A 12,679-nucleotide genomic window follows, 5' to 3' on the forward strand; every position below is an offset into this window, starting at 1 on the left:
AGCTTCAGTCTTTTGCCAATACACAACTAAGTTTACACAGTCTCACCTGAGTAACATGCTGTGCGGATGCAATTGTGAGAGAATTCTGAAACAGTGTTTCTTAAAGTTTAATGAGTGAGGAACTAAGGAAAAGCAAGATCAGTAGTTTATAAAAAAAGGCACGTCCTTGATACAAATTAAACATTTTGCCTTCAGTTATGTTGTTCCGAGACCCATAGTAATTCTAATTTCACGAGCTATAGATGGCCCTTAAAAACTTTCATTGAAACAGTCTGTAGTTACTGTTATAACATGGCAGACAAAGTTTTGCATATAAATTATATGGCAAAATGCTCTCCTCTTTGGGTGCTATCATTTGCCAAAATTAGTTTCGATATGTAAAATAGTTTATGAAATAAAAGGAATGTTGTGGATATTTCACTCTGGTTTCGTCGGTGCGACCGCAAATAAGTGTGCTACGTCAGATCGCATTTCTCGTGATAAGTGTCAGGCTGAGACCTCCACCCAAATCTAAAAGAAAAATCCCGTATGTTAGGTGAATATCAGCAACACATTACGTAATGTGAGCCAAACAAAATCATAGCGCGCCCTATTTCTCATTGCAAACTTTTTCGAATTTCTCTCATTATCTTACTTCCATGCAAATACCACAGTAACTACGTCCATTAACGAGATGATGATCACATCATCATGAACCTGACATATAGAGCTATAACTAACGCAAAAATGAAATTTTTTATGGAATACTTCCCGTAAAATCGTTTGAAAGACTACAGGGCATCTGCCTCGATTCGGTCATCGCCGATCGACCGAAAGGTGGGAAACACTGTCGGCTTCCCCTGCTGAACAAGTACAACGGCCACCGTATCCTGCCAGGACGTGGTGTGGCTCCTCTATCGAGTGCTATCGTTTGGTGCGACACGGCTGGCGCGCCTTTTCTTTCTGCCGTGTCAGGGGAAGTCGTAACAATGGCCATTTTGCTGACAGTCCATGGTAGTCCAGGCGTCGTACTTCTCTTGCTGAAACAAACCACAGTAACAATGCAGACCCTCCCTGCTAGACTGCTACCGGTAAACTCGGTCAAATGGAAGCTCTTGGAGGCAGAAAGGCATTCTCTTTGGGAACCACTATAGAAAAAGTTGAGAGAACTAGCATTCACAAAAGACTACTCCAACGTATGCCTCGCATATGTCCACTAGGACAAGATAGAAGATTTGATGGATGATATGTTGCGAAAGTATATTTCCATTCACGTAGGTTTTACTCATCGACTCGGAATTTCCACATGTTATAACTGCCCACAATGGTCTTAGAAATTCCAAAGGAAGGCGTTGCACCACTTCCGTCTTATTCGATAGCAATCCTGGAGAGCTCTGTTAATCTCGTATACAACGTTCCCCATATCACCCATATCGACTCCTACTTCTCCTATCACATCATCACTCAAGTCCTTCCACTCGTAGAGGCCAATAATGAATTATTTCCAACTATCCACTCTCTCCTCTGCATTTAACAGTACAGTTCTTCTTACATCCTTAATGCCGACGTCTTTCCTTTCAATTTCACGGAATTATTTTCCTTTTCTTAACATATATCCTATAGTCATTTTGCCTTAACCTCCGTGCATGTCATGTTTATTTATGTCCTGTGTGACTCATTTTGCCATATTCCTGCCATTTCTTGAACATATTTATACCTCCTTCTTCTGTCGAACACAGTATTTTCTCGTACCAGAGTTTTCCTCGCAGTTACCTACCATGTACCACAGTACCAATAACTGATTGCCCTTTCTAGAGATACCAGAACCTCTTTAACTGAACCCTATGCTGTGGTACTTCTTATCATATGCTGAATGGTTTGTTAAATTGATGAGGGTATACTTTCTCTGTCTCTTCTCCTTTCGCTTCTGAGGTCGGCATGTGCAACAGAGACATTGTTGTTGATGTTTTTTGCTGTAAATTCTGATGAGAATAAATGCACTTAATAAAGGCAAGACAACCGGGTCAGATAAGGTTCCTTTCAGAGTATGCTGAAACAATAGCCGCATCATTAGTGATCATAACCAACCGGTCGCTAGGCCAAAGATTCGTAGCTAAAGACTGGAAAGCTGCACGTCGCACCGATACTCAAGAGAGGATGTACGAATAATCCGATGAATTACAGAGCCGGATCACTCCGTCAATTTGCAGTAGGATTATGGAACGTATGTGTTGGAACATTATTATCTATGAAGTATGTGCGCTAGCATAATAGAAATGCGGGAAACACAAGTCCGAAAACAATTTATTGACTCACCAAAACGAAACAGTAGTACAATATTCAAAAGAACAATCAACTGCATCGCAACCGTGGATCGACGCAAATACAAAATAACAAATAATAATAATGGTCCGACTCTTCCAAGGGAGCGAACACAAACAGTTCTACAACTTCAGCAGGTTCGTCGACTATACCAAGATATCGGTCAGCTAGAAGAGCCGTCTGGCCGTAGCTGCCGGGGCGACAGCTCTGTATCCTGCCGAGCGGTGCGTCAAACTGCTTTTGCCGGCAATGCGTAGCCTTATGAAGCCTGTTGGTGGATGTATCTGCCGGAACTATTTGCGATCACGTGCCCGGCGTAGCAAAGTAGTTCCTAGGCTAGCCGCGACCTCTGGTGAAGCTGTACTGCACGCTCCGCGAGTGGGTGGCGGTCCGTGGCGGCCATTGGCGGAGAACTGGTGTTGTGATGTGTTGTGGCCGTTGGTATGTCTTTGTTTTGACAACACAGACGACGTCGGTTTTCATGTTGAATATACACACTGTGATGCATGCATCCCGTGATGGCCGGACGTGAAGTGGGATGCCGTTGCAGTAGGCGCTACGATGCCCGAAGTGTATGGCGACAGCAAACTACCTTGAAGAAATCGATCTACTGACACGTAGTCACCACTAATTCAGAAAATATCGTTTGTGTGAAAAACAAGTAGCTTTTTATTGGCTCAAATGGCTCTGAGCCCTATGCGACTTAACTTCTGAGGTCATCAGTCGCCTAGAACTTAGAACTAATTAAACCTAACTAACCTAAGGACATCATACACATCCATGTCCGAGGCAGGATTCGAACCTGCGACCGGAGCGGTCACGCGGTTCCAGACTGAAGCGCCTTTAACCGCACGGCCACATCGGCCGGCAGCTTTTTATTCACACACCGCAATGATTGCTACTGTTAGAGGATCTAAAATTGATTCTATGTTTCTAGATTTCCAGAAGGCTTTTGACACCGTTTCTGCCTAGAGAATTCTAATCAAATTACGTGCTTGTGGAGTATCCCCTCAGTTATGCGACTGGGTTAGAGATTTCCTGACAGAAAGGTCATGGTTGATAGTAATCGACGGGAAATTATCGAGTAAAACAGTTCCTGAAGGAAGTGTTATAGGTCCTCTGCTCTTCCTAATCTAAGTAAATAATTTAGAAAACAATCTAAGAAACCCTCTGACATTGTTTTCAGATGGTGATGATATTTAACGTATGATGAAGTTATCAGAAGATCAAAACCAACTACAAACTGATTTAGACAAAATTGCAAAAAGGGACAATTACCTCTGAATGAGGGAAAGTGTGAGGTTATCTACACGAGGAGGAAGAGAAATCCGTTATGTTTCAGTTACACGAGAAATCATACCATTTTAAAGGCTGTCAATTCAACTAAAAAACCTATGATATAAAATTATGAAGTACTTAAATTGGGAAAATCACACAGCTAATGCCGCCGAGAACGTAAACCAAAGACTGCGTTTTATTGGCAGAACACTTAGAAGATGGAACACATTACTAAAGACTGTCTTCACTACGCTTGTCTGTCCTCTGGTAGAGTACTGATGTGCTGATGGGTGGTATGGGATCCGCACTGGATAAGACTGACGCAAAACATCGAACAAGTCCAACAATGGGCAGTCGTTTCGTATTATCTCTAAATAGGGGAGGGACTGTCACGGATACGGAAGCCAGCATTTTTCGTTGCGGCAAGATGTTTTCATATACATTTCAATCATCAACTTTCACCTATGAATGTGACAATATTTCATTTTATCCAGTCTAAATAGAGAGAAATGATCATCATAATGAAATCAGAGAAATGAGAAGTCATACAGAAAGAGTCCAGTGCTCATTTTTCCCGCTCGCTGTAAGAGAGTGGAGTGGTAGAGAAATCGTCTGAAGGTGTTTCTAAGGTCTGTAGATGGTTCAAAGAGCACTCTGTTACGGTCTTGAGTGTGAATTAATCATGTGGATGTAGACTTTAACAACTTGAGTGCCTCATCTCATGCGAGGTGTGATCAAAAAGTATGGAAATTTTTCAATTGCGCAGGCTTCATAATGTGATTTTCAGATACTTTTTATCTTGTTGTTATGCGTTTTTGCTTCTACGGCTGTTTTGAATGTTTAGTTTGTTGTTGACAGTCGAAATGGGTATACACGTTTTCGAGTACTCGGTGAATTTTTACTTTCGAAAAAGGTGGATCAAAGAATTTGCATTATGTTTTGCTTGAAAAGTGGAACAAAGTGCAGCACCACATTCCATATGGTGATTCTGAATTTTGGTGAATCCACTGTGAGTAAGGCAAGGGTTTACGAACGATATAAACATTTCAAAGTAGGTCGAAAAGCCGTTGAGGTCAACGGCCGCCCAGGTCGCCGTAGCACTTCAGTTACTGACGATCGTGTGGAGGAGGGGTGGCTGGTGATGTCGGCATATCCTTCGGCTAATGCGAAGCCATTTTCTCGGATGTTTTTGGCAGGAACCTCTAAAGAAGTTTATAGCAGGTCACGAAACAGGGGTACACGGGTATGACATCGAAGCCAAGAAACAATCGTCTCAATGAAAACTGCCTGAAAACTGCCTGAAGAGCCAAGACCGATAGTAAACATGACCAGCTGAAACACGTGTAAAGGTTCCTTTCAGTATTTTATTAGATTACAATGGGATACTGCGTCTTGAGTTCAAGCCTTGTTGCCGGCCGAAGTGGCCTTGCGGTTCTAGGCGCTGCAGTCTGGAACCGCGAGACCGCTACGGTTGCAGTTTCGAATCCTGCCTCGGGCATGGATGTGTGTGATGTCCTTAGATTAGTTAGGTTTAGCTAGTTCTAAGTTCTAGGGGACTAATAACCTCAGAGTCCCATAGTGCTGAGAGCCATTTTTGAACCAAGTCTTGTTGTCGGCAGTCAGTAGGGAGTACTGCCTGGAAGCTATGCGCCGTTTACGCGAATCGGTCCGAAGAAAACATGCAGAATTGTGGAAAAATCAGTTGCGGAACTTGCTCCCGCTCACACCTCAGTGCTTTTCCTCACTTTTTGGCACAGAATAACCCTTACGTTGCCTCAGCTACCGTATTCGCCAGACTTGGCTCCCTGCGACTTCTTTCTATTCCCGGAACTGAAGAGAATCATGAAAGTACCTCATTTTTCTACCACTGATGAGATAAAAACAAAATACCTAAGGGACTTGAACGCCATGACGAACAGTGAGTTCCAGAACTGCTTCCAAGATTGAACAAACCACTAGCACAAGTATATTGTATCCTTGGGGGAATACTCTGATGGGGACACTGTTAATGTTGATGAATAAATGCACATTCTTTAAGAAAAACATAAATTGCTGTTACTTTTTTATCACACGGTGTAGCCCGTTTGGTCGCGTACGGCGTTTCAAAAGGAAAGCCGCGTTGGTTTTCGAGCAAGCACTGCTAGAGCACGTCACTGTGGGTCCGAATTTGTGGAGACGGACGAGGTACCCTTCGGAGCGTATTGAGCGCCCGAGCCAAGCGACTGTGGAGCAGTGTTACAATACAGGCTGCAACAGGCAGCAGCCGGCGCACCCGGCGGCGTCGAGTTAAGTGGGCGGAGGAAACAGAACAAAACGAACCAAAAATAATTTAGAAAGGAGTGTTTCGGCAGTGGCGAGAGTGAGAGAGACGGTGGAGGGTAGGGTTGTAGGGACTGCAGAGTCAGGCGGCGAACTGCGACCGCGCGCGGCGCGCCGACCAGTAAATCAGCGGGTAACGGCGCGCAGAGCCATCTGGCGACCGTTACGCGCAGCTGACCCGGCGCCGGCGGATTCCGGGCCGGCGTCGACCGCAGCGCGAAATACGACGCCCAGCGCCGCGACGCCCAGCGCCTAATTTAGGAGCGAGCTGCCCTGTCGGCGGCCGGCGCCGCTAGCGAACAGGCCTGGCCGGCGGAGTACCGGTGACCGTCGGGGTCCGCTTCAAAGGAATACATCGTCGTGACCGCCCACGTCACATTCTGCCGCTAACGGTAAATCACTCGCAGGCTCACCCACCGTGTCTGAGGAGCTGAATAAAATCATTTCTGATATTACACAATATCATAAAAAAATTAACACTAGGAGCAGGCTTAAATTTTTCATCCTGTAGATGTAAAAGCAAAATAAATGATTAAATTCAGACGAAAATATTGATGTTTCTAACGAATATGGAAGCACCGAACATGCTAGGCATAAATGAAGAAAAGAAAACTTAAGGGAGACAGACATCTTTAAATGGTTTTCTGAATGGATAAAGTCCAACATTTCTGCGAAAGAGTAAATCAAGTGCCGAATTCTACCAGTGGAATGGAATATCATCTTACCAACTATGTTTATGCCAAACGATCATGACCATCAGTGTCAAGCTCGAACACCCCTGCACAATGGGCGATCGGATGGGAGGGAGGAGGCCATATTGTGCATTTTCAGTCCACCTCTCATCCCCTAGTATCTGGACTAGCGACATTTTATTCACTACAGAATTTTTATGTACTTCTAGAAATGATTATGATACAGTGAAGCCTTGGGTTCAGCCAATACTACTACAAAATAGATGATCACAGTGAGAATTACAATAATGTGACTTTAGGAGTCGTGGCATAAATTAGTTTAATTTGTGATCACAGCTCTTACAGGAAATTATGCCATTTACTCAGGTGTAGCTACTGTTTTCCGCCTATCTAAACTCGAGACATATGCGACCCTTTGTAGAACAGTGCCGTAAGAGAGCGAGAGCTCCCAGTTGCTTTTTCTGACAGCTTGTTGACAAAATTGATATCAGTTGTCCCCTGAAAAACTGAGATGAATAAGCTCATACAAACTAATTACGTCTAGGCCTTTTACGGATCACAATATTAAAAGAGAGAAATAATATAGTTTCTAGTAGTGGGCCCCCTTGTGATTCGATGCCATAAGCTGAAACCTATACAGGCTGTGAGTAAAAGCTGCCCTCCGCATCAAAGCTGAAAGGCAAAGATTTTCAGTCATCTGAAAGGCTACACATATTTCCTTAAACATTAATACATAGGTTTTTATCTATTTTAAAATCTGAATTGCGTGCGATATCGTCATTTCTGTGGAAAGGTTTAATTTTTCTGAGTTTGCAGAAAAATCCATCGCTCATACATTGAGGTGACTAAAGTCATGCGATACCTCCTAATATCGTATTGGACCTCCTTTTGCCCGGCTTAATGCAGAAACTCGACTTGGCGTGGACTCAATAACTCTCTGGAATGCTGCTGCAGAAGTATTGCGCCCTGGAGACTCCACAGCCGTCAGTAATTGGGAAAGTGTTGCCGATGCATGATTTTGTGCACGAACTGTCCCATAAATGTTCACAGCGATTCACGTATTCGCTCTGTGTCCAGGATGTTCTTCAGTCCAGTTGTGTACAACTGCCTCCGGTGACATGGCATATTATCACCCGTGTTTGGGAACATCAAGTCTGTGAATGGCACCAAATCGTCTCAAAGTAGCCAAACATGAATATCTGCAGTCAATGTTAGGCTCAGTTGGACCAGAGCACTCAGTCAATTCCATGTAAACAGAGCCCACATAGTTATGGAACCACCACCAGCTTGCGTCAAACTCGAAATCTATCATTGACTCTTACCACCAGAAATCGGGACTCATCTGACCACGCCACGGTTTTCCAGTTTTCTAGGGTCCAACCGCTGTGACTACGAGCCCAGGAGGGGCGCTGCAGGCAATTTCGTGCTGTTAACAAAGCCACTCGCGTCGGTCATTTGCTGCCATAGCCCATTAACGCCAAATGGCGCCACACTATCGTAACAGATACATTCACCGTAAGTCCCACATTGATTTATGCGGTTATTTCGTGCAGTGCTGCTTGTCTGTTAGCACTGACAACCCTACTCAAACTCCGCCGCTCTCGGTCTTTAACTAAAGACCGTCAGCCACTGCGTTGTCTGTGGTGAAAGTAATGCCTAAAATGTATTGTTCTTAGCACACACTTGACTCTGTGTATCACGGGTTATCGAATTCCCTAAGGATTCCCGAAAAGTAGTGTCCCACGTGTCTAGCACGAACTACCATTCCGCGTCCAGAGTCTGTTAATTCCAGTCTTGCGGCCCTAATCACATCGGAAACATTTCTACTTGAATCACTGGAGTAGAAATGACAGCTCGGCGAGTGCACTGCCCTTTTATACCTTGTGGTCCCGATACTACCGCCGTCTGTATACATGCATAACACTATCCCACGATTGTCACCTTAGTGTAACTTGCTGTTAACCGCTACTAAAAATTTTGCAAACTTGTTAGCTTTTCTCTTTTTTTCGAGAACGTCATCAGCTTTTTTATGCTCCATGTAGCTAAGAGCCGGTGATTATCAGGTAGGGCCAAGTCTCATCGCGACTTCTGACTGGGTTACGATAAGTCCTCCAGTCTTCGTTAAACTTTTTTCTTTTTTTTTCGAAGCACTGTAATGTTACAGAAACCACAAATTCAACAAAGAGTATTCAGATTGTTTATATAGTTTCACATGTAAGTATAAAAAAATATATCTGCACTAAAAAAAAAAAAGTGGCGAAACCACTGACGGGACAAAATCGAATGGTCGTAACCGGTATTGTCTACATTCTTGTCTCTTCCAAATTTAGACAACAGACAACAGTGAATTAATTGTTTCAAAATAGTTAGACATAACTCTTCAGCGATTGTTATGGCTCCAAGGGCAGAGGCAGGAAACAGTGTTGTCTTCTATGTTTCACCATAGCAGCAGCCAGAAATCAGGCAAAACCGGTCACTCTTCTTTGATTCCTATTGCCTAACGCAATCCCATCAGCCAGTTTTCATACTTAGTCGCATGCATATGAAGCGTGCACGGTGAAAGCTCACACTTTAGGAAAGCACGTAGTGAGTACGGCATACACAGTATCCCGTTGTACGACTTTGTGATGTAGAGTACGGAGCTCTTAGCAACGTAGTTGGAGCTACCATACGTCCGGATTTCCCGGATTTGCCTAGTTTAAAGGGCATCCGGGCTCGTCTTTGACTTTTTTTTAATCAACCGTCAAGGGTAAGCATGGAAAATATTTGTCTTTGGAGAAATTCGATTGACTATAAATAAATAGAATGAATTACATCTCAGTTGAAATTCACTAAACATGGGCTGCTGCATAGGTAATTCCGTTCGTTTGACATTTAAAACACGCAAATTATCGTCCACAGGCTATGTGAGTCTCGGAAAATAATCAGGGCTGACAGAAACGTCGGTGGCGTTCTAACACCTTGTCCGCTGTCGGCAGTTCAAGTATCGGAAGCCCCACACTTAGTAAACTTGGCAATGGTATGTCGAAGAAGGCAATAGTGCAAGTCCGTACGATACAAAAGAGCGCCATTTTTCCCACATTCTACTGTTGTGTGGTACAACAGAATGTTCAAAAACCTCGTAGGAAGAATGTGTCACAAAAGGACGAAAACAGCGCTTCACAATCGAGTCCCTTTTCTCGCCTTTCCTCTCATATAACAGGGAAGATGGTATTCTTAGCGTCGTAAATAGAAATATTTACTAATTATTTCGATTTTCTTACATTCACGTTTTAAATAAAGTCGAATAAATGCGTCTTACCCGGGCACCTTGAAGCGTCGAGAATTGCTATCTGTTCCCATAGATATACGCTGATGTTACGAAAGTCATGGGAAAGCGATATACACATATAAAGATGGCGGCAGTATCGTGTACATAAGATATAAAACGGCGGAGCTACAATTTGTGCTCAAGTGATTCATGATTAATGATTATGACCGCACAATGGGAATTCACAGACTTGGAACGCGGAATGGTGTAGGAGCTAGACGAATGGGTAATTCGACTTCGCAAATCGTTAGAGAATTCAATATCCCGAGTTCCAAAGCTTTAAGTGTGTACCGAGAATATCAATTTCAGTGGTGAAATGCGGCGTTAATGAGCAGACGATCGACGTGACTTCCTTTGCTAACAGCACGACATCGCCTGCGGCACCTCTCCTGGGTTGATGACCATATCCGTTGAACTCTGTATGACTGGGAAACCATGGCTTGGTCAGATGAGTTCCCATTTCAGTTGGTAAGAGCTGATGATAGGACTCGACTGTGGCGCAGTTCCCACTAAGCAATGGACCCAAGTAGTCATTAAGGCACTGTTCAAACTGATGATGGCTCCATAACGGTATGGCCTGCGTTTACATGGAGTAGACTCGATCCTCTGGTCCAACTTACCCGGTAATTGACTGGAAACGGCTGCACCAATTCGTGGATTTCATGTTCAAAACAATGTCGGAATTTTTGTGGATGACACTGCGCCAAGTCTCTGGTTTGAAGAACATTTGGGACTATTCGAGCTAATGATTTGGCCACTCAGATCACCCGACATGAATACCATCGAACATTTATGGGACATATTCGAGAGCACAGTTCGTACGTAAAATCCTGAACCGCCATCAGTTTTGCAATTATGGACGGCTATACAGGCAGCATGGTTCAATATTTCTGCAGGAGATTTCCTAAAATTTGTTTATGACACGTCAAGGTGCTGCACTTTGGAGGGCAGAAGAAGGTCCGACGCGATATTAGGAAGTATCCCATGGATTTTGTCACCCAAGTGTAATAAGATTTGTATCTTCCATGAACGTTAGTTCTTTTAGTACGACACGTCGTAGAAATCATCATCCAGATAAAAAATGGCAAGTTTAGAATCTTAACACCACCACCTCCTCCATGTCAAATTTTTGTGGATGACTATACATTTTACAGTCCATTGATGGTTAGCATTTTAAGCAGCGGTGATCGCATAACATATGAGAAAGTTTTTATTGAAAAAGAAAATTTAAAGGAAGACATTTTTTGACAACCATTTCCGGTCTTTTTTAAGAAACATTGAGTGTAGAGAAAGATATAAGAGAGATCTTTATTCACATCTTTGGAATTTTTCTCTCCATTGTCACTTGATGCAAACGACATCAGAATGGCTGTTGAACCGAATCTTAGTCCATTCCTCGTGTGAGGAAACTAACTGATCACTCTGTAAAAACACTTGAAAGAATTTTTTGATCATACGTAATGACATGTTGCAACATCTTTATCTAAAGAGACTGGGAACACGACCATCAACCAGAAATAGGAATAGGGCAAGATGATTAAGGATAGGAAAGGAGTTTAGTAAAAAATAATTTTTTTGTGGTGTATTTTAGAGTACTGGCTTAAGAGTTGGATATCATTTTCAGTCTCCTCACATTAAGTTGCTGCAGCGGATGGACTCCATAACGAGTGATACGTCAATATTTAGCCCCTGTTTGTTGACCAGGTTACAGCGATTTTCAATAATTTTCTATTTGAAGTGTACCCACCTACAGATTGTTGCCTAGTTATAAATTTTTATTCCCACAGTTGCGATGTGTCACCTCGTTTTTTGAACCTTCGACCAGTCACGCTGCTTACGGCAGTTTTTAAGCTGTTGGCATGGGACTCGAATTACAGATTAAAAAATGTTTTGCTCCCTATCACTGGTGCGTAGCAGTTTGTGATTGATCATAATAAATATGTTCAAGCATTATCAGGCTCTCATCTACGTATTTAACTGTTTTCTTCCATAGATAACTGGTGTTTCTACCGCAAATAGTAGGTATGCATGAAACAGAAAAAATAAGATCCCGTTTATAAGAATGGGATATTCAGAGGGAGACAGGTTAATTCAAGAAATAAAATAAAATTAATAAAACAAAAATACGAAAAACGTTTTATGGGATTGAGGTTAAGTAGTGTCCTCCTCCTAGAATGAGCCAAAGAAACCTATAGAGCAGCATACAAGAACCATCACAAATTTCTTATTCTGTAAGGTGTAGGTCAGTAGTTTCGAAGCTTTTAGCTTACAGGGCTATTACAAATGATTGAAGCGATTTCATAAATTCACTGTAGCTCCATTCATTGACATATGGTCACGACACACTACAGATACGTAGAAAAACTCATAAAGTTTTGTTCGGCTGAAGCCGCACTTCAGGTTTCTGCCGCCAGAGCGCTCGAGAGCGCAGTGAGATAAAATTGCGACAGGAGCCGAGAAAGCGTATGTCGTGCTTGAAATGCACTCACATCAGTCAGTCATAACAGTGCAACGACACTTCAAGACGAAGTTCAACAAAGATCCACCAACTGCTAACTCCACTCGGCGATGGTATGCGCAGTTTAAAGCTTCTGGATGCCTCTGTAAGGGGAAATCAACGGGTCGGCCTGCAGTGAGCGAGGAAACAGTTGAACGCGTGCGGGCAAGTTTCATGTGTGTAACTGGACATGCTGGAAAATTGGCTCATGCCACAACTGGAGACCGACAGCGCCGACTTCATCTTTCAACAGGATGGTGCTCCACCGCATTTCCATCATGA

This window comes from Schistocerca cancellata, chromosome 8, assembly GCF_023864275.1.
Source record: "Schistocerca cancellata isolate TAMUIC-IGC-003103 chromosome 8, iqSchCanc2.1, whole genome shotgun sequence".
Taxonomy (NCBI): Eukaryota; Metazoa; Arthropoda; class Insecta; order Orthoptera; family Acrididae; genus Schistocerca; species Schistocerca cancellata.